Source organism: Henckelia pumila, chromosome 2 (assembly GCF_033568475.1).
Source record: "Henckelia pumila isolate YLH828 chromosome 2, ASM3356847v2, whole genome shotgun sequence".
In the NCBI taxonomy this organism is placed as follows: domain Eukaryota; kingdom Viridiplantae; phylum Streptophyta; class Magnoliopsida; order Lamiales; family Gesneriaceae; genus Henckelia; species Henckelia pumila.
This window is the reverse complement of record NC_133121.1, coordinates 7,884,204-7,907,458: the sequence shown is the minus strand read 5'-3', so window position 1 is coordinate 7,907,458 and position 23,255 is coordinate 7,884,204. Positions and strand designations below refer to the sequence as shown.

The 23,255-nt window shown below is 39.2% G+C and overlaps 1 long non-coding RNA gene across 1 annotated transcript; it reads left to right on the top strand.

Annotated features, from left to right (window-relative positions):
• Positions 1–16,959: 16,959 nt before the first annotated feature.
• On the top strand, positions 16,960–21,404 carry LOC140882258 (uncharacterized). The gene is made up of 3 exons (XR_012150179.1): positions 16,960–17,498; positions 20,882–21,080; positions 21,267–21,404. It is a non-coding gene; the product is annotated as an uncharacterized lncRNA (long non-coding RNA).
• Positions 21,405–23,255: the final 1,851 nt, after the last annotated feature.

Below are 23,255 nucleotides of genomic sequence, written 5' to 3'. Positions count from 1 at the left end.
TCCGGGTACCTAGCTACCACAATCAGAAACATTCCTTTTACTCAGGAGATATTGGACGCTGACCTTCCCAAACAATTTAAATTGCCCCACGTCGGGGAGTACGATGGTAAAGGCGATCCAGAGGAACATTTAGCATGATTCGAGAATGCAGCTTTGCTGCATAAATATTCGGATCCGATCAAGTGTAGGTCTTTCCTTACTACTCTCATAGGACCAGCCCAGCAATGGTTCAATACGTTACGCGCTGGGGAGATCAAGGAATTCAAGGATTTTAGCAAATCCTTTTTGCATCACTTTGCTAGTAGCAAAAAGCATCCTACCACTACTTTCAGTCTCTTTGCAATCAAACAACGGGTATGAAAATTTGAGGGCATACATTCGAAGGTTTAGTGCCTTGGCTCTCGAGGTACCCATGGCTACCCCAGACCTGCTCATCAGCGCATTCATGCAAGGGCTGGATACAAAAGATTTTCTTAAATCTTTAATAAAAAGGCCGCCGGAGACGTATGAGGAATTACTTGCCCGAGCTGAGAAATATGTCAACATGGAATAGATTCAGGTCTCGCGAGCAGCTGTGAAGAGGGAGCGACCAAAAAGTCCAAAGGGCAATAGGGTTCCGAGCAATGGGACAGGAATGGGACAACCATTCCGACCTGCGCTGTTGGGAGAATTCAGATCTTTCACTCCCTTGCGCATGAGTAAAGTCCGAGCCCTCCAAATTTGTGATGATCGGAAGCTCACACAAAGGCCTCCATGGACTGAGAAGGGACCTCGGAACAGGGAATCAGATAAATATTGTCACTTTCATAATGAGTATGGGCATATTACTGAGAACTGTCGTCAATTAGATCAAGAGATTGAAAGAATAATACAACAACATGCTGAATTAAAAAATATATTGACCCGTCAAGAGGGATATCGCCCGAACAAGAGACAGCAAGAAAGACCGAGGCAAAGAGCCAGGACTGCTCCTCCCCATGAAGATTTCAATCACCCGAATCAGGGCCAGCCCGACGATGACCGAGCTCATCAAAGACCAGCTCCGCCTGCTAGAGGAATTATAAACATGATTTCTGGAGGCCCTACTGATGGAGATTCCAATCGAGCTAGGAAAAATAGCAGTAGAAAATTAATAAATATGGAGATTGGGAATCAAATCTTCCATACTGGCCCGACCCTCTCCTTTGGTCCAGAAGATTTGAAAGGGGTTTCCAGCAACCATAACGATGCGCTGGTAATAAGGGCCACAATCGCAAACTATGACGTAGCTCGGATATTCGTGGATTCAGGCAGTTCAGTCAATGTTTTATTCCAGGAAGCAATAAATCAAATGGATTTGAGACAGTACAAGATGGAGCCTGTGGTAACATCACTCTTTCGTTTCATGGGTCATGCCATCCGACCTGTTGGATTAGTCCACCTACCCTTAACTCTTGGAAAAAACAACACTCGCAAAACCCGAATTGTAAGTTTCATTATAGTGGATGCCCCATCCGCTTATAATGCTATATTAGGCAGACCTGCCATGACCACTTTCATGGCTGTGGCGTCAGCTCTGCATCAGAAAATGAAATTCCCAGTGGGTAATGAGGTTGGGGAGGTGCAAGGTGATCAAGTTATTTCGCGCAAGTGTTATGTGGAGGAGGTCAGAATAGAGCAAAAAGTAGCCAGGACTGATAACGTCGACCGACCTGGAATTTCTGGCATGGAAAATATCAACTTGATAGAAGATACTATTGTCACCACTGAAGAAGAAACTGAAGAAGTAATAATCTCCCCTCCTTTCGGGGTAGTAAAAATTGCTCGAACCCTGGAAACAGAGTTGAAGCGAACACTGCTGGAATGCTTGCAAAAAAATAAAGACGTCTTTGCATGGTCAGTATCAGACCTGGTAGGGGTTCATCGGGAAATATCATAACACAAGCTCAATGTGATAAAAGGTTATCGCCCTATTATTCAAAAGAAACGACACTTCGGTCCTGAAAAGGATGCAGTAATAAAGGAGCAGGTGGACGAGTTACTCAAGGTGGGGCACATTGAAGAAATTCACTTCCCGACCTGGTTGTCCAACATAGTCCTAGTTCCAAAGTCTACGGGAAAATGGCGCATGTGTGTAGATTTTCGAGATTTGAATAAAGCATGCCCTAAAGATTGTTACCCCCTACCTAGAATCGATCAGCTGGTTGATTCGACTGCAGGGCATGAATTACTCAGTTTCTTGGATGCTTATCAGGGATATCACCAAATTCCCTTGGCAAAAGAGGACAAAGACAAAGTGAGTTTTGTCACATCAACTGGAACTTATTGATATGTGGTCATACCGTTTGGACTCAAAAATGCCGAGGCAACATATCAGAGACTAATGGACAAAGTGTTCGAGCAACAAATTGGAAAAAACATTGAGGTATACGTTGATGATATCCTGATCAAAACCCGAACTGCAGACCAGTTCATCACCGACCTGGCTCAAACATTCCAGACATTGAAAAATTATCAATTGAAGCTAAACCCTAGCAAGTGTACTTTTGGAGTCCGGGCTGGTAAATTCCTAGGTTACATGGTTACGAGAAGGGGAATTGAGGCAAATCCTGAAAAAGTCCAAGCTATCATTTCTATGAGCTCGCCCAGAAATGTACAGGAAGTACAAAGGCTGACAGGAAGAATTACCGCATTAGCCCGGTTTATAAGCAGATCTGCAGATAAAAGTTTATCTTTCTTCAAGGCACTGCGAAAGACCAAAAATTTCGAATGGAATGAGGAAAGTGAGAAGGCCTTCCAGGATTTGAAGACCTATTTAAAACAATTGCCCGTGCTGAATAAGCCTATTCCAAGGGAAGAGTTGTTCCTATATCTGGCAGTCACACCCCGAGCAGCCAGTTCAGTCCTGGTCAGGAAGGACGGGGCAAATCATCAGCCTGTTTATTTTGTGAGTCATGTCTTGAAGGGAGCCGAGCTCAATTATTTAACCCCAGAAAAACTTGCCTTAGCTCTGGTAATCACCGCAAGAAAATTACGGCCTTACTTCCTGTCACATCCCATCACCGTGCTCACCAATAGCGTCCTGGGAAAAATTGCAACTAATCCAGATGCATCAGGTAGACTGGTCAGATGGATCACAGAATTGAGTGAGTACGATCTCAAGTTTGAACCTCGAACAGCTATAAAATCTCAAGCCCTGGCTGACTTCTTGGCAGAGACAGTCCAGCTAGAACAAGAAGAGTTATGGAAGATTTTTGTAGATGGGTCATCATGTCAGTCAGGGAGCGGAGCTGGAATCGTGATCATCTCACCTTGGGGTGAAGAAACTAATATATCAATCAGATTGGACTTCAGAGCCTCTAACAATGAAGCAGAATATGAGGCATTTCTACTCGGACTTAAGGCAGCACGGAATTTGGGTATCTCCCGGGCTACTCTATATTCCGATTCCCAACTAGCTATTCAGCAGAGCAACGGAAAGTTTGAGGTCAAAGATGATAAAATGAGGAAATATGCTAAGGCATTAGACACAGCTAAGGAAGGATTCACCGAGCTGAATTTAGAGCTCATCTCCCGCGCTGAGAACATCAAGGCCGACCATTTGGCTCGCCTAGCTAGTGCATTGAATGATCGGCCTGATCCCATTGTTGCAGGTCGGGAACTTGTGTCTCAGTTGGAAACTCTTGATGATATGCTAACTCAAGTACCAGAATGGGATTGGAGATATGACATACACACATATCTGACTAAGAAGGAATTACCAAATGATAACAAAAAGGCCAAGGAAGTAAAAAGAAGGGCTCTTCTCTTCGTCATGATCGATCAAGTTTTGTTCAAGAGATCTTTCTCTCAGCCCTTGTTAAAGTGTTTAGGCCCTGACGAGGCAAATTACGTATTATGAGAAATTCATGAAGGGTCTTGCGGAAGTCACCTGGGCAGTCTTGCCCTAGCTCGCAAAGCTCTTCTTGCTGGTTTATTTTGGCCTACTATGCGCAAAGACTCCTCAGATCTGGTTCATTCGTGCTATAATTGCCAAAGACACGCTAACCTACAGTGGAGACCTGCAGAGTACATGAAGGCAGTGGTGGCTGCTTGCCCTTTTGACCAATGGGGGATGGACATAGTAGGGCCATTCCCTGTTAGCACAGGACAAAGGAAATTCTTGTTGGTCGCAGTCGATTACTTTTCCAAATGGGTGGAGGCCGAACCCCTTGCGAAGATTACGGAGAACGAAGTGCTCAATTTTTTATGGAAAAATATAGTATGCCGCTTTGGGATCCCTCGCAGGCTAGTGTCAGACAATGGGCGACAGTTTTGTGGATCTAAAGTCCGAGCATGGTGTCAAGAAATGAAGATTGAACAGGTTTTCACCTCTGTTGCGTATCCACGGGGGAATGGACAGGTCGAAGTTACCAATAGAACGATAGTCCAAGCTCTCAAGACACGACTGGATGCGGCTAAGGGCAAGTGGGCAGATGAGCTCCCTTCCGTATTGTGGTCCTACCGAACTACAACTCGGTCCGGTACAGGTGAAACCCCTTTCAGCATGGTATACGGGACTGAAGCTGTGCTCCCAACAGAGATAGGGCAAGAGAGTGCAAGAATCATGGCGTATGGGGAAAACAATCAAGAATTACGAGCAATGGATCTAGATTTACTCGAAGAAAACAGGTCCCGAGCTGCAATTAGGCTAGCGGCCTATCGCAAAAGAATGACCCAAGCATACAACAAAAGAGTATACCCCAAGGTTTTCCAAGAGGGAGACCTGGTTATGCGAAAAATACAACATCAAGGGGAACGAGGAAAGCTAGAAGCCAAGTATGAAGGCCCATTCAAAGTGATAGGAAAAGCCGGAGTAGCCGCATATTACTTGGAAGATGCTCAAGGTAAAAAGGGAAAAAGGCCATGGAACGCTCAGCACTTGAAAAAATATTATCCCTAACAGCTCAGTTCGGGCCTCATCATGTTATCTATTTTTCACTAAACTGGCACTTAACCAGTTATTTATATTTTTGAAGTTTTCTTGTTTACATTAGGATCATTACTGTCTAGTGTCAATTTTATTTTGGAAATATGGCGCTGAAAAGTTTTGGCCTGTTTTTATAAAACAATTTTTTGAGAAACATACCTTGCAAAGCCCAGGCAGGTCTGGCACTCAAAATCCACATCAGTGGTCTCAAAGCCCAGGCAGGTCTGGCACTCAAAATCCACATCAGTGGTCTCAAAAGCCCAGGCAGGTCTGGCACTTAAAATCCACATCAGTGGTCTCAAAGCCCAGGCAGGTCTGGCACTCAAAATCCACATCAGTGGTCTCAAAAGCCCAGGCAGGTCTGGCACTTAAAATCCACATCAGTGGTCTCAAAGCCCAGGCAGGTCTGACACTCAAAATCCACATCAGTGGTCTCAAAAGCCCAGGCAGGTCTGGCACTCAAAATCCACATCAGTGGTCTCAAAGCCCAGGCAGGTCTGGCACTCAAAATCCACATCAGTGGTCTCAAAAGCCCAGGCAGGTCTGGCACTCAAAATCCACATCAGTGGTCTCAAAGCCCAGGCAGGTCTGGCACTCAAAATTCACATAAGTGGTCTCAAAGCCCAGGCAGGTCTGGCACTTAAAATCCACATCAGTGGTCTCAAAGCCCAGGCAGGTCTGGCACTCAAAATCCACATTAGTGGTCTCAAAGCCCAGGCAGGTCTGGCACTTAAAACCCATATCAGTATTAGAGCCTAATAGCTGAGCAGGTCCAGCACATCAACTACTTCGGTAGTAAGCAGGTCTAGCATTAAAACAATTTCCATTAACGGTACTTAGAACTTAAAAGTTTAAATATGGATCGAGATCAGGGGCTGAATTAAGGTTGAATAAATTCATTTATCGCCCTGCCGTAATTAAGTCAGTTCGGGCATATATAGGTCGGGACTTCATAAACTTGCATAAGGTTGCTCAGTTATTAAGTCAGTTCGGGCATATATAGGTCGGGACCTTATAAACTTGCATGATAAGTTTGGTTTCAGTTATTAAAACAGTCCGGGCACACGCAGATCGGGGCCTTAAAACAGTCGGACTTGGTAAAATTTCTCGCATTTTTTAAAGAAACCCGAACTAAAAATAGAATAAGAAATAAACATTCATCCATAGCAACAATGTGTCAGCCCGACCCGGGCAATAACAAAAATCGATGACCACGCAGGGTATCATTCATATCATGTTTTTAGACAATTCAGAGCAGGAAGAAGAAATAATCAAGGGGTGGGGGCATCCTGTGGCCTTGAGTTCTGGCCGGGACTTGTTGTTTTCTCCGGCTCGGCCTCCTCGGAGTCCTCATCAGGCATGTCATCTAGGGCCTTGGAACAGTCCAGGAAAAGGGCGGGGTGCTCGGTCTCGGAATACCCATTAGCCCTGAACTGGGCTAAACACCCCTTAAAACCCTCGTCGAAAAAAGTAGCTGCCTTCTCAGCTACGGCGTTAGCAAAATCAGCGGAATTCAAGAATTCTCTTTTCCCGACCTCCTTCGCAGCCTCAAGTTCCCGAGTCAGGGCCCGTGCTTGGTTCTTTAGTTCAATCTTGTCCACTTCCAGCTCGGCAACCTCTTTATGAGCAGCCTCCAGAGCATCCCGTATGGATTCAATCTCCACCCTCATCTCGGTCACCTTTTCATCATGATCAGCCTTCATTTCCCGGGTTTTTCGTGTGAGCTCAGAAATCCGAGCAACGAAGGCCTCCTGGTTCAGGTTGTGTTCCTCCCGGTCTTTGAAAGCTCGGCTGGTGATCTCCCCTCCCCAAGCTAGAGCCTGTGAAAACATGAAGTTTAAAACCCAGCTCGGTACAGGACAGCTCCGTATACAAGGTAAGATCAAAAAATGCAATATACCTGCAGTGATGCAAGAGCGAAGTTCTGTTCAGCCTCCAGGGTAGGCACTCCTTGAAGGATTTTTAAATCAGAACGAGAAATCAGGTTCTGCATTATGCCTAGGCACCCTTGGGGGTCGGGCTTCGAGAAAAATGACATCTCTGGGACCCCGGGCTGATCTGGCATTCCCTGAGGTTCAGCGTCAGGTAGGGACCCGAACTCTATTATGGGTTCTTTGCCACGGGCTCGGGACGAGGAAACAATGGACGGCTGCTCAAGCTCGGGAAGATTGGCGCTGGGCTTTTCCTTGGTTTTGGAAGCTTTCTTTTTTGACTGTTCAGGGGGAGGAGGTTCGGGATGAGTTCTGGCCTCACTGTCCTCTGTTTTCTTCCTCTTCAAGTTCTTTAGTGCAGCTCTGAAGTTGGCAGGCATAGCGGCAGATTTGATCCTGTCGTCTAAAAATAAAAAATGTATACATATATAAAAATACGGTAAATCAAAGGCATAAGGGGAATCAGTCTAAGATAAGGAGCACGGGTACAGGGGTACTACCTACATCCCCTTGGATCTCTACTCCCTTCCCACTGAAGCCATAATGACAGAGCAGATCCTCCCCAATCAGGCTCTCAATATCAAAAGTTTGCGCAGACATGGTGTTGATAAAATTGGTAAAGTTGTGACTAGGTAAAGCTGGCAGTTCAGACTGGTAAAGTTCATAGCCCAGTTAGACCGGCATTCCCATGGCTGGTTGGGGTTGACAAAAAAGTATCTGTTTGTCCAGCCTTTGTGGGAGCTAGGCTTACCCTTCAGAAAGGGGTATTCGGGTCGCATGGAAATATAGAAGCGGCCCGGGGCGGTTTTCTTAATTTGCAAGAAGTAAATATAATTTCCTATGTCTAAGGGAATTCGGAAGAAACAGAAAAGTACACCTAATGATAGAATTGAACTAAAAGAGTTCGGGGATAATTGACTCGGGCACACACAAAAGTATTGACACAAGTAGGAAATGCAGTTCGGGACTGGAAATCTTAAACCCATCTTGATTTGATCTAGGCTGAAGCTCAAGAAATTAGGAGGGGGTCTGTGAGCCCGGTCTTTACGGCCCGGGATTATAAGATCATAGGTATCGGGCATTCCCGATTTCTCCCTAATGAGGGGACCTAGGTCTGGACTTAGATGGGAGGCCAGGACTTCATACCATTGTTTCCCTTTGGCAGATAATCGGGCTTCATCTGACCTGAGTTTGTGCAATCGCTTTAATTTTTCTATACGAGTCTCCGACAGATCCAGGTCTGAGCTTGGATTATCCGAGTCGGAGGACTCGGGGTTGTTAAGGGGAGAGCTGGGTGTTTCAACAAATTCTACTATTTCTCTAATAGAGGTCTCATCTGGGGAAGACATGTTAACTAACCTAGTGAAAGGAAGACTTACAGGTGGAACAGTTGAAGCTTGGTAAGTAAATGAGCAGGTCGGGAGCAAGTAGTCCGGGTCGGGGGAGCTCTTGAAATTTTGGCAGCGTGACAGTACAAAAGTGAAAAGTAAAAAACAAAATTTTTACTGACCTATTTATAGAGGAGGTGAGATGATCTAAGCCATCGATTAGCTTCTTGATCTACGGTTCGGGACGGGACAGGTCAGAGCTACTAAGGCTTCGGGAGATGCACCGTCCTAAGACATCTGAGTCGTCCATTAAAAGCACATCACGCGAATCTTGATCTGGACCGTTCAAAGAAACACATCTCGTGGGTTCAATTCTGGGCTGTCTGTACAAAGCCTGTATAGAACGGGGTCAGGACTGAGTAATTGGTCTAAACTCATTCTTCTTTTAGACCAGTTAGGAAGGTACTATTGTTACTCCGATAAAATATTTCCACCCGAGCCCGTTTATAATGGGTTTACCTAGCATAGCCCAAGGTGGTAGGGTCCAGTCCAGTCCAAAGCTATGTTGGGCTTTGTCATGACCTGGGCTGGTCATAATGGGCCGAGCTAGGTTATGCTTTAATAGGCCATGTACAATATTTTTCTAATTCAAGTGGGATTTTGATATATACGAGATAAGCTTAGATCTTATCAAATATTTATGAGATAGAGATAAGCTTACAAAGGGACCAATGAGTGAGGAGTCCTACTCCCTAACATGTTATAATTCGACTAGGTAACTTATTCTATTTCTACTATAAATACAGGTATTATTCATTATTCACTACTCACTTTTATATTCACGCACTCATATCTCTCAGTTTTCGCATTAATCATACTCTCTGCCTTCAAGACACTGACTTAGGCATCGGAGGGGTCACGCCGAAAACACCTTCGGCGTCCCTTTGACCTAGCTGTTGCTTGTGCAGTTCCGCCACACCCGACCCGACCTGCTCCATAAAGAAATTGGAGGATCCATTCTACCAGACCGAACCCGAGGTAAAATTCCGACATCATCAGACTCTTTAAATGATCATATTAGTGATTTGACTGACAATGTAAACTGTAAACACACTATTACCAAATTATGTTACAACACAATTCGATGTGTGTAAATAATAAATATATCTATATTCCTATACATGCTTGAAATCGAAAACGAGCTAGGCTGGAACAACCACATAAATTGTTTGAATTATTTTAATTATTTGTAATTTGTTATCCACATGCGACCATAAAATAATTAATTCCTTTTCAAGTTTTTATACATTCATCTCGGTGAATGAGATTCTACTACGAAGGTTTTACAATCATAGATATAGAGACTCTACCACGGAGGTTATGATAAACTATATATTTTTCGGCCAGCTAATCTCCTAAACGGACTAGTCGATCGCTAGTTTTTTTTACATTTTTTAAAATTATTTCATTGATTTATGTATGGTTTATGAGTTTTGAATTATATATATATTATACATACGTTTCATGCATGATTGATTTATGGGCAATTTGCTCGAAAATCCCCAAATGCAAACATATTTTGCTTTGGGGTCCCTAGTCATAAAATGTGATACAAAACAATACAAGATATGGTACAAAATCATACAAAATGTGGTACAAATTAACAAAAATTGTGGTACAAAAAAATGGCTAGGGAGTGCAGAGCAAAACATGTTTGCATTAGGGATTTTTGAGCAATTTGCACTTGATTTATTTTGAAATGTTTATGTTATTTATAATGATTTATGTGAGGCTGCTGATTTATTAATTTTTTTAAAAAATTATATTATTTATAATAATTTATGCACGATTTTTTTTTAAAAAAAATTATCAAACCTAATTACAATAAATTATGTTAATAAAATTATGTTAAAATACTTTGGGTGTGTAATGTTAGACATTAAATTATGTTAATAAAATGACTGGCTTTACCCTTCAAAAAAAAATTATGTTTAAGTTTTTTTTTTAAACAGTTGAAAATATTTCATCATTAGGCTACATTCAAAGCTACTCACTCTACAATAATTAGCAAAAATTTCTAATTTTGAGCGATGCTCCAAAAAATCAATTATTTCCAACTTCGAGAGCAATTAGAGTGTCAAAGGGAAACTGGGTGGTTTTTAACTTTTGTTGTAGGTCTTCCCATATCAGAGTAATTAATAGCCAAAAAAAAAGTTGAATATAATTCAAGCTATCATTCGGATAAGCTTCCAATTATCGACCCAAAACTTTTGGTATTATGGAATCTACATGAAAAGATAGGGTTGTTTCCATCACAAATTTCCGGGGGTCAATTGTTGGAAAAAAAATTTATGTGCCAAATAGATAAAAGTAGTTATTTCTTTTAGTAAGCTTTATATCTAAGATTAATAAAATAAACAATAGATGAAGAATTAGATCAAATTTATCTTTAGGGTGATTTATAATATATAGGTTGTACAGAAAAAGAGAGATTATGTACAATAAATTATAGAAAGAAAACGAAATCATCTCAATAATAATAGCAAAGGTAATTAAGAACTTTGTTGCGTGGGTTCCAAGAATTGAATTACACGATTTATTTATCGCCAGCACATCTAGTTGGGATAGCCCAATTAAACATAAGCATGGACTATCAAACAATAGGCCAACAAATTAAAGATTCGGCATCCAAGGGACTTGTAGAAAATGAAGAGGTAGCCCTAGAACATCTAATGTTATGTTTTCCTGATTGTCCCGTATTCGCTCACGAGTGGCTAGTTATACTTGGGGCAAATTATTTTAAAACCACTAAACCCAAATATTTCTTTCTTTAAATTTCCTACTCCCCAAATTCTTAGTTTCCACTCTTTAGCGGTCCTTTGTTTTGATTTAATTATGCAATTAGCAACTAATCTTTTGTACATGACATTGTTACATCTATCGATCCAGCCCAGGTCATGAAGAATTAATGGTTACGCAAGGTTTTCAGTCAATATACTCTGTATTAGTGTCTAACATGCTTCTCTAAAATGAATTAATTATTCTTATAAAATTAAGTTATGATAGTTTTGCATTATATCGTGATATTTGCATTCAATTAATTATAAATTTTATTAATTAAAATTTTGAATTGAAATTTGTACATGATATTTTGTAATTTAAGATTATATAATATAAATTAAAATTTTGAATTGAATTTTCTGGTGTAAAAACTAATGTACATATTTAATCTCAATGTAACATCACTTTAATTTTATTGTAGGTATAGTTGTGGAGCGTTTGTGGTACTTTCGTGTGAATATAAAGATATATGACAAATATATACAACAAAGATATAATAGTGGAGTAAAATGTGGTACTATTATTTTAAAATTACGAAACATTGAAAATTCAATTTAAAAAAATCTTATTACTAACAAGGATAAATACTTGAGCATGGTCCTGATCATGTTGTGCTTACAGTCGAGGAACGCTCAGACTAGCAAAGAGATATCAAAACTTGGATCTGAACTGGAGGCTCTAAAGGTCTACTGGAGCTATATTTGAATGAAAATATGAACCTAATCTTTCTTGCACGTTTCAATTTATGTACATTAGTATACTTACTGGTACTGAGAGAGTTTCGAATGCACGTGTTTGAACTTTGTTCTTGCAAACTATGCTTCCTGTACATCAAATAAGTTACTTATTGTGAATTATGAGTCCGTCCATGGTCATTTTAACGTCGATCTACATTTGTTTTGGCAGAGATGGATTCATAACAAAAATGTTTAAGCTGAATTGTAAGGCCCGGGATTAATTAATATTAATCCGAATTTATTTAATTTTAATTCGAGTATATTTAGTTTGGGAATACTTAGAGTTTTGATTTAAATTCTAATATTCTTAAATTATTTTGGATTGAAATTGAATTAAAAAGAAGGCCGAGGACTAAATTACAAATTTTGAAGTATGAGGGACTAAATTGCAATTTCTATTGAAGTTATCCGATTTTTAATTCTATTACTCAGCATGAATACGTGTTATTGTCTATGAAATTCAGAACTTTGAGCAGAGAAGTCGATTTTCTTCGTTTTTTGTTTGATTTCATAATTTTCGAATTGCCGTAACTTTTGCTCCGGTTATCTGATTTCGATTTCGTAAATTGTTCTGGAATCCTTGCGACAAGGGCTTCGATCTCGTGTAAGTATTATGATGTTTTTGATGAATTTCAAAATCAGTAGATGGCAGATATCAGATTTTGATGTTATGATCTTATTCTTCAACGTATACGCGATTATATATCGAAACCGGATTGATGAGCTTATGTTATTTATGTTGAAGCATGATTCCAGCTTGTATTTGATATGTTAAGTGGTTGGTATGAAGATTTAGATGCTGGTTATTGAATTGAATATAAGTATCAGTTGAGTTGAAGTGAGATTTGATTTCGAGATATTTCGTCGGTTACCGATTTTCAATCGCTACGCTGTTGAATCGAGTTTTTAGACTGTTTTGATAGCCTCTACCTAAGCTGAAGTCTTTATCTAGATGTTATGAATGTTATAGCATTTTTATTCTTCAGTTTCAGTTGAGTTTGAAGGCTAATGATACAAGACGTCGAGTTGAATCGAATAAGAAGAAGTTGAGGTTTGAAATGAGATTGGTTGACGATCTATTGATGGTTTTGATTCGTTTCTGATATAATAAGCTTGAATGAAGTTTGATATGAGTATTTTGATTGTTATATTTCAGATTGAAGAATTCAGAACCGAGATATTCGAAGGTATAATGACGACATCGCAAGTTAGGGACTTTGAAACTCAAAGAACGACTATTCTTGAGTTGGCCCGCAAAAACCACATACTTGATATGTTTTGATTTATGTTTAATGTTGTCGATCCATCTCAGGTAGTGGATCTTTAAGTTTGAGTCGATATGATAGTATATTGAATTGATTCTATGCCAAGGTTGCGGTTAACCTTATTTTCTAGCCCAGAATGGCTACGATAGATGGATATCCATGTCAAGATCATTTATGAATCTTGATGGCCTCGAAGTTATATGAATCAGTTCTTATGTGAAGCGTTAATTTACTCTATTTGTTGAGTCGAGTTTAAATAGAGTCGATATGATTTATTTAACCCTTTCTATATGTTGGTTATACTGAGATTGTTTTCTCACCGGAGTTTATCTGGTTGTTGTCTTGTTTTGTATGTGTGCATGATAACAGATGGGGCAGGAGCTAGTCAAGGACGACGATAGTAGCTCATGAGTGAAGATTAGATATGGACTCGGGTTGTTTCTAGCTGAATCGAGGTGGTTAAGTTCCAGCATGAATGTTGGAAAAACTTGAAGTAGTTGGTGTTGAGTTGTGAGTGAACAACATATGTAAATTGTAACTCTTGCTAGACTTTAATCTTCTAATTGATGTATCGATTTCCTTATGAACATGTTTAGATCTGGTTATATGTTAATCTACATGTTCTAGACTTGAATTTGAGGGATTGGAATTGATTGAAAGGATCAAAGTTGCTGACAAAAGAACAGAGCAGGCTTTCTGCCCAGGATGCGCCACGCGGCATAAAACTACCACCCGCGCGCAGTCTGGTGCTCAGCCTACTGTTTTGGAAAAAAACAGGGGCGCCCACGCGGCAGTTTTTGACCGCCCGCGCGCACCCCTTTTTGAAAAAAAAAAATTCTTGATCCTTATTCTTTCCTTATTAAGTTAATGATTCTTATTCATTAATTGCCCCTTAAGATTTGAGATTAGCAACCCGAGGCCCCAAATTTCTTGGCCATATAATTTTAGGAGATAGCATTTCGGTTGATCCAAGTAAGGTAGAAGCTGTGATCAGTTGGCAGAGACCGACATCTGTGCCAGAAATTCGAAGTTTTATGGGCTTAGCTGGTTATTACCGTCGATTCATTTGAGATTTTTCATCGATAGCGAAGCCTATTACACATCTTACACAGAAGAATGCACCATTTATTTGGTCTGAGGCGTGTGAAAGGAGTTTTATCGAACTAAAGAAGAGATTGACTACAGCGCCGGTTTTGAAAATCCCTACAGGTATTGGTAATTTTGTTGTTTATTGTGATGCGTCTCACCAGGGTTTGAGATGTATTTTAATGCAAAAAGGAAATGTTGTCGCTTATGCTTCTCGACAACTGAAACCACATGAAGTCAGGTATCCGATTCATGATCTTGAATTGGCTACAATCGTCTTTGTCGAACTAAAGAAGAGATTGACTACAGCGCCGGTTTTGAAAATCCCTACAGGTACTGGTAATTTTGTTGTTTATTGTGATGCGTCTCACCAGGGTTTGGGATGTATTTTAATGCAAAAAGGACATGTTGTCTCTTATGCTTCTCGACAACTGAAACCACATGAAGTCGGGTATCCGATTCATGATCTTGAATTGGTTGCAATCGTCTTTGCATTGAAAATCTGGAGACATTACTTATACGGCGAGAAGTTTGAAATCTTTTCTGATACCACCTGTTGTGGGGCCTCGGGTTGCTAATCTCAAATCTTAAGGGGCAATTAATGAATAAGCATCATTAAATGAAGACATTCCCCCAAATCTACTATTTTTAATCTATTTGGTTGTTTTCTTCTTTTCTGCAGTAAATTTGTCCTGCACAAAATTTAAGGCCAATTTTATGCTTTTTAGTGTTACAGAAATATTTAGTACGATAATATATTGTGAAAATAGCTTGATTAACTTGATACTCTATGAACAATGTGTGAATTAAAATATAGTTTTAGCTTAGTTATTATGGTACATATATCTTAGTTTGCATTAATTACCAGATTCCATTTTCAATGCTTAGAAACGGAGCTGCTGCCTATTTATAGGAAAAGAAAACGCGTGGAATTGAATGTGAATTCATTTTCCCCACCAAGAACTCCCATCTGTCTTGTTCCGTATCTTCCAACCACCATATTCAATATATACCTAACATTTTTGGGTCTATCTTTACTTCACCACGACGATACAATAGGTTGTAAAGGACACCAGAGTTTCAGAAAATAGATGCAAGAAAAAAATAACTTTATGATTAATTAATCTGTTATAGCCCTTTGTGTTATGAATTGATTTTGGTAAACTATCACACGCATTGCACATAGAATTCTACTCAATCAAATATTACTCTTCGTACTTGTGTCAGGTTGAATGACTTGGCATTAGAATCATCATGTTATATTCTTCGTTGCTATGACATGTGGTAAGCAGATGCTGGAACTGGAAGAGAAATGTGCTTCTATTGGCGATGAGTTGCTGAGAACGGTTTTTCTGCCCGCATTTTCATAATGATAATTCAGAGAAAATTGTTGGGCTTTGGCCCAACTAATACCATGTTTTTTCCCAAGCCCAACTTGAAGCCTGATATAATCCCCTAGCCCTAATCAGAAACAAGTGTGCATTCCATTTGTTTGTGAGAGCCGCCAGAGAGAGAGAGCCGAGAGAAGCATTCCATCCTTGAGAAGGGACGTTCCCCCTTGTGAAGTCTGCTGCTGCGTGAGAGCTGCTCAGAGGGAAGGTTGCTTTGTGCTTCCCTTCATAGGTGAATGAGTGTCTTCTCCTTTCTATTAGATTTGTGCTATACTTAGTGTCGTTGCCTACTCTCTCGTTCTTGTTCCTGTTCGTGAGCTCTTGCTGGGTTGAGGGCAGTGGGCGTGTAGTTGGGATTAGGGGAAATCTTTTCGGTCTTCGTCTTGGTTCTTGGTTCTTGGTGAATCAGAGAAAGCGTAGTGCCTGAGCCCTGAAAGCTAAAAGCTTAAGATTCCTATTTCCTACTGCTTTGTTTCTCTGTTATTATTCTGCATACTTGGATGTTTTGCTTGCTGCTTCTCTTTGTTTTGGTGTGCAGCTTATGAACGTGAGAAAGAAGCTCGAAGAAGTGGTTTGAAGGCTGTCGGCAAATACCTAACAGTGGTATCAGAGCCAGGTATATTGGCTCTGATATATTGGTTGGAACCTATTTTTACTGTTTTAGTAGCGTAACCGCTTGGTTTGGATGTAATCGCTTGGTGCGAATGCTGTGTGCATGTGTTGTTGTTAGAAGTCTAGGTTTTGTGTGGATGTGTTGTTGATATAAGCCTAGGACTTATGTGCATTTGTTGCTGGTAGAAGTCTAGGATTTATGTGCATTTGTTGCTGGTAGAATCCTAGGATTTTTGTGTGATTGGTTACTATTGTATTTCCATACTTGGTAATTGTCATGTTTCCATGTTATCACGTGTCTTTGTGACCATGTGCATGTTTTCTGTGTGAAAATGTGTTAGCTTTTTGCTTGTGTCTCTTTGTGTGACCTGTGTCTTTGTGACTATCTGATTTTTTCTGTGTGAAATTTGCTAGCATGTTTTTTCTATTTTTCTGTGTGAAAAATAGTTATATTTTTCAGAACTTAACTGGGCTCCAAGCGAGGTGGAGCATTTTCTTGGTTAGGGTCTTGTTTCTGAAAATGTTGAAAAGTTTTTTAAACTTTGATTTTTGACAGATTTGTTCTGTTTTTCGTTGTAGTATTGTAGCTTACTTTGTGTTTGCTGCATATTGGTTTAAAAGACTAACTTTGTGTTGTCTGTGTGGGGCAATGATGATGGCTATAAATGACTCTCCGAACTAGTGAACCGGCGTTGAGCCAAAAGGTGGAGATTTGTTGGGCTTTGGCCCAACTAATACCCTGTTTATCCCAAGCCCAACTTGAAGCCTGATATAATCCCCTAGCCCTAATCAGAAACAAGTGAGCGTTCCATTTGTTTGTGAGATCCGCCAGAGAGAGAGAGCCGAGAGAAGCATTCCATCCTTGAGAAGGGCCGTTCCCCCTTGTGAAGTCTGCTGCTGCGTGAGAGCTGCTCAGAGGGAAGGTTGCTTTGTGCTTCCCTTCATAGGTGAATGAGTGTCTTCTCCTTTCTATTAGCTTTGTGCTATACTTAGTGTCGTTGCCTACTCTCTCGTTCTTGTTCCTGTTCGTGAGCTCTTGCTGGGTTGAGGGCAGTGGGCGTGTAGTTGGGATTAGGGGAAATCTTTTCGGTCTTCGTATTGGTTCTTGGTTCTTGGTGAATCAGAGAAAGCGTAGTGTCTGAGCCCCGAAAGCTAAAAGCTTAAGATTCATATTTCCTACTGCTTTGTTTCTCTGTTATTATTTTGCATACTTGGATGTTTTGCTTGCTGCTTCTCTTTGTTTTGGTGTGCAGCTTACGAACGTGAGAAAGAAGCTCGAAGAAATGGTTTGAAGGCTGTCGGCAAATACCTAACAAAAATGATTGAAATTCTTTAGATGAGCGCTGAAAGCTAGCAACTGTAAGTGGTTTCATTCGATGTTTAACCTGTTAGTCTCTGTGTGGTTTTATCAGATGTTGATATACCGTTCTAGTCTTCTAGAGAGCACTATAAAATTTATATGCCTTAGCTACTGTATTTCTGCAGTCAGATAGCTAGAAGACCATATTGCATAGGTGAGATATATATATTTACCATTCAATACTTGAATACACATGTATTTTCATTTGGATATCATGATGCCTAAAATTGTGTGGGTTATTCTACTTCTCTAACAAACAACAGTGACCTGCATTTTGTTTCAATGCTTGTCATTAGATAATAAACCCATGTGCTTTCACCAAATTTCTTTCATGATTAATGGGGCACAAAGTTGATGTAGGCTCGAGCTGCCTCGTCGCTTGCTTCCACAGTTCCCTGCTATTAAGTTACTTGAGAACTAGAGTGTGGTCACTAGCTCTTTATCATATATAGGTTTTGTTTTCCTTCATAAACGTGAGTCAATACAGTTTTAGCAGGACCTTTGGATTGCATTGGTATATTTTGGTAAGTTGATATGGGTAGAGAAGAGTGCTGAGACCGGTCGATGATAAAAAAAACTTGCTTTCACTGCGGAAATAAGAAAGTTGCCTCACCCCTATCACTGTCACACCTGCAGATATGCATCGTTAAAATTACTAAACAACAAATTGCACAGCTTTCCCAAGCTATTCTCAGAACACCGTGTCTTTACAGAAACTTTAATCTGAAATCCCTAAAATAACAATGACAATAAATTTCCAATTTCAAAATTTTCGGAAGTTTTGTAAAAGATGACTCCCTCCAGTTTGCTTATTGTATCAACTCCTTGGCCAAGTTGCCTTCTAGGCATAGTGTTAGGAACTAAATCTTCAATATATTCAAAGTAAACAGAATTATAATAATATGAGTTAAACACCCAGCCAAAGGATTGAATCCTTTACAAATTCCCTAGCTCAAAGCTAGCTAGTAACCCAACTAAACTGTAAAAACGTGAATCATTGTTTCCTAACAAACTCCTCTGTTTAATCCCTCTACATTCTTCTGAGATACAGAGTCTTAGGCAGCTTCTAGTATATTTGGTCCAAGCCCAATATAAGGTTTGAACTTCTCTAAATTTGGACCTCGTGTTTGGGCTTTCTCTGTCCAATATCAGTAAGACCATAACAATACCCTATGCCCATAACACATAGTCCTTCATCACCTTTCTTTTCGCCGGAAGCCAAGTGCGCAGCTATGAAGCAAAATCTAGTTCCACCAATAGACAGGCTAATGGAAACTGATCCTTTGTTTCTCAAATACCCATGATACCGCAAGACACATAACAAACTCTCACACCCAATACATTGTATCTCTTTAGCAATTCTTTTCTCATCCAAACAGTTAGAAACACACCATCTTCTTGCTAGCTATTAAGCTTTACCTGCCAAATCCATTTTGCTTCCCGGATTGAATCCCTATCGGATATTTTCCAGGAATTTCTTTTTGTTTGCTAACACTCGGACTACTTTCAGAATCAAAAATGCTTTCATAATGATAATACTCATTTTTAATGGGATGTATCATTGGGGTTGACCACGGACATCCATATTATCGTTACGAGTTTAGCCAATAAGTAGATTCCATTTTGCAGCTTTTGTCGGATCTTTCGTTCCAAAAACAGTTAGAGGCACAATTTCTTGAAATCTGTAGGATTAAGAATCTTGGTCTCATGAGACAAAACGAAATTGAAAACATTTGTTGATAGTTTTATTTTCGCACACCCAAGGACATAGATATATATCTGGTGCGTCTTTGAGATTCAGCCATGCATTCATCCACATCTACAGCCAAACTTCACGTAGGAAACCTTCCCGCTACATTCCAAGTAGCATCGATTGAACCCTGTTGTGATGCATTATGTTTTGTTTACCTATAATAGACTCCTAGATCTGATGTCGGGCATTTGTTTGTTTGAGACTTTCCCAACTGAATTCTTTGTTCCTAATTCAAAGCAAATTTTGGAGTCCTTTGCGTAGGTCAATTTGATAGTATGATAATTGTAAACTTGGAACCACACCAAAGTTCTTTGGAAGTGTTAACAAATAGAATCAAGCTCAATATCGAGACAAATATTGAAGTTTTAATCTGCCTGAACTTGGTTATTTGGGATCGAATCTCCTAAAATTTTGAAGTTATCATTGTGGAGAACTGCCCATCAGGCTAGAGTATTTTTTAAACAGAATATTTTTGTTCATGTTTAAGATCAATACATAAAAGACGAAAAATTAGTCATTTCAAGTTGTAACAAAAAAAAACCTCAATATGTATTCAATGAAAGATATTGAAATTGATCTAATAAAAAAAGATTGTAGATGAACCGATTAATTACAATACAGGCAAATAAAAAATCGTTGAAAAAAAAAATTATTACAATAAAAAGAAAAATAAAAAAAATTGTAAGAAAGTACATACAGTACTACTGAACCCAAAAAATGAAAATGAGTAAAAAGTTGAAAAATGAAAAATGAAGGGTCCAATAATATCACTAATAAGATTTGAACCTTGCCCTTTTCAATGATGTAAACTCCAAACCACCTAATCTACAAACTTTTCTTGTCAACTTGTTTAACTTTTTATTTATATATACATACTTGACAAAAAATCGTATATAATAATAAGACTTCGAAAAAATTTTGGCCCCTGCATGTGACAACACAAGAATTTGGGAAATTCCGACATCCGTTGGATCCGGACCAACCACACTAAAATTCAAATCATTACCCGATTCATAACTTGCTCAAAGTAGTCAAATTTCAAGCTTCGTCGACTAACTTAATTATGATGAAGTTGAACCATGACATTGAATGGCTCGTGAAATATCGAGTTTTTAGTACGCAGATGATCACTAATGCCATGTAGCTACCATTTACTAGCCACATAATTAATCAGTTTGTTAATAACAAAACAGAGTAAAACCGATGAACAAACTTACTGGGATCGTCTTCAACCACATTTCCAAAAAAAACACACTTCCGCACTTTTATGCCTGAATTGTTATGGTAGGCCCAGTTAATCAAATACGACCCCGACAAAAGCCACTTGTCCGGGAAATAGCATGGGCCGCCGTATTGTACTTGCATGCATGGAAAATTCATCTCTTTTAGTTCAGCATTGCAGGTGATATTATAAAGGCATGAGCATCATTATTTGAAATGCTGGTGCGTAGTACGCACCAGCTGCCTGATACAGAGTACAAGAGAAACGCTATCAGGAACCAGATTGCAGGAAACTTCATGTTTAGTGTTTCTTTCTTTTTTTATTTTTTTTTGTTTTTTGTTTTTTTGAGGAAGGTGTAACGTGTATATATAGTAAACTAGATTAAGAGCCTTCAATACTTTATGCAGATGGTGGACTGGTGGTTATGATTGCAAAAGTGCCCACCGGCATTTCTAAAAAAGGGTTGACACTACGCACGAGCTGCCTGATTCCATAAATCACTAAACCAAATAGGGATTTAAGCTATTGAATGAGTATGACTAAGAGTCGCAACTTTTCAACATCGTCTATTCATTTATATAAATATGTGCATCATCAGATTCAATGGTATGTCTTGAATCAGTTTATTACCTCCATTGTATCATGAGAGAAATCGTAAAAACATCTCTTAAAAGATAGCATTTAAAACATGCCTTGGAGTTTATCAAAATCCTTATAATATTTTTGAAATTCTTCAACAGTTTTAAGAGATGTCTTCATTCAAGGATTTAACTCTGAATGAATCCGTTGCAGAATCTATTCAAGTGATGAATCAGGATCTAGTTCGTATCGACCGTTTTAATGGCCATAACTTCTTGTGTTGGCAAGAAAAAGTTTTGTTCTTCTTGACAACAATCAAACTGTCATAAATTCTATGTGATGAAATTTCTCTCCAGATGACGCTCCGACTGATGATGCAAAACACAAAGCGAAACTAAAAGCACAGAGACAGAAGCGAAAAGATGATGATTTCTTGTGCCGAGGCCATATACTGAATGCATTATCAGACTCTATTTACAGCGCACACAGAACAATTGAAACATCGAAGGAGTTGTGGTTGGCTCTGGAAAACAAATATTGTATCGAAAAGGCAAGTAATCAGAAGTTCTTAATAGGTAACTATTTCGATTTCAAGATGACTGGAGGTAAACCCGTTCTTGATCAATATTCATGATCTACAGTTAATTGTTAGTAATCTTAAGAATGCTGAAATTACTTTGTCTGAGCCTTTTCAAGTTGGATCAATAATTACAAAATTGCCTTATTCCTGGAATGACTATAAGAAGAAACTTAAACATGATGAAAGTAAGCATACTTTGGAATCCCTCATGCGTCATCTGCGTATTGAGGAAGTCTCTCGTAAGAGAAAGCGTCTTGATCAGGAGACTGGAAAAGTTAATATGGTTCAAGGGAAAAAAATCTAAGAACAATAAATGAAACGACCCTAACTCTATTATAAATAATAATTAAATAAATAAATGCAAATTTTAAGAAAATTTTCGGCATGACCTATCTGTTTATATTTAAATCCGTCTGTCACAGACAACAACTAAAAATAAAACTAACAATACTAAATAAACTAGACCGATAAATGAACGAAAACCATAGAAAATGATTTGACATTCGACACGTCAAAAGATTAAGCAATTACATAATTACACGCCCACAAATAATTCTAGAAATATTTACAATAACATTTATCCAAACAGCAAAATTAAAGACTTAAACTCTCTAAAGTAAGCTTTTTCGGAAGACTAGCATAGGTCGGAGGGATGTGTCATGTCCGCGCCGTAGTCCACTCGATAGTCTTTCCCCTTGATCTCTACAATAAATTAACCTGCACCAAATAGATGTAGTGAGCCTAGAGGCCCAACAAAAATATGGGGGAAATAGCGAGTAATACATAAATACATGCACACGCAGATTAAAAATAGCTTGTAATAAAAATACTTTTGTTCCCTTAACTTAAGAAAAAGATTTCTATAAAGAACATGAACATGAATGAAACATATGCATGGCTAAGTAGAACATAATCAATGTAACTGAGTAAAATTTACTGAAACATGGTCATAAATGTTTTTGAACTGTAACTGTAAACTTAGATCCTTGAATTGTGATTTTATGATTTCGATCATGGTCATGGCTGCAGTACACTATGCCGCAAGGAAGTCAGGATATCTCCCAAACTTGTCTTGCCCGTACTTTATAAGAGAAGTCAGGATTTCTCCCAAACTCGTCCATACACGTCTTTCTGTGGTATGGAAAGTCAGGATTTCTCCCAAACTCGTCCATATATGTTTGGTGGTATGGGAAGTCAGGACGTCTCCCAGCTCATCCATACACGTCTTTCTGTGGTCACAACCATCTCCCTTCGTTCAAAATATTTTATTTCCTTCTTAATTTGTGGACTTAGCATGCTTATGTAGATGTAGCGTACTTGATAATATTTACTCGATGATCATGCAAGAGACTCAAATATGGATGACCGGGATGGTGATTAAGGAGCAAATCAAGGATGGAAATCTAAACCATAATTTTGCACTTAGGACATTTGACCGGTTCGCCCGTAAAACTTATAACTCACTCAATTCTTATTCTAAAAGGATTTTACTTGAAACCACAACTCCCACACACTTAATACTAAGTTTAGAACTCCTTTTCGAGTTATTATTCCTATCCAATCATTTTATAAAAATTGCATTTCGGACAGACCCTCACTAAATTTCAAAATTCTGCACCTAT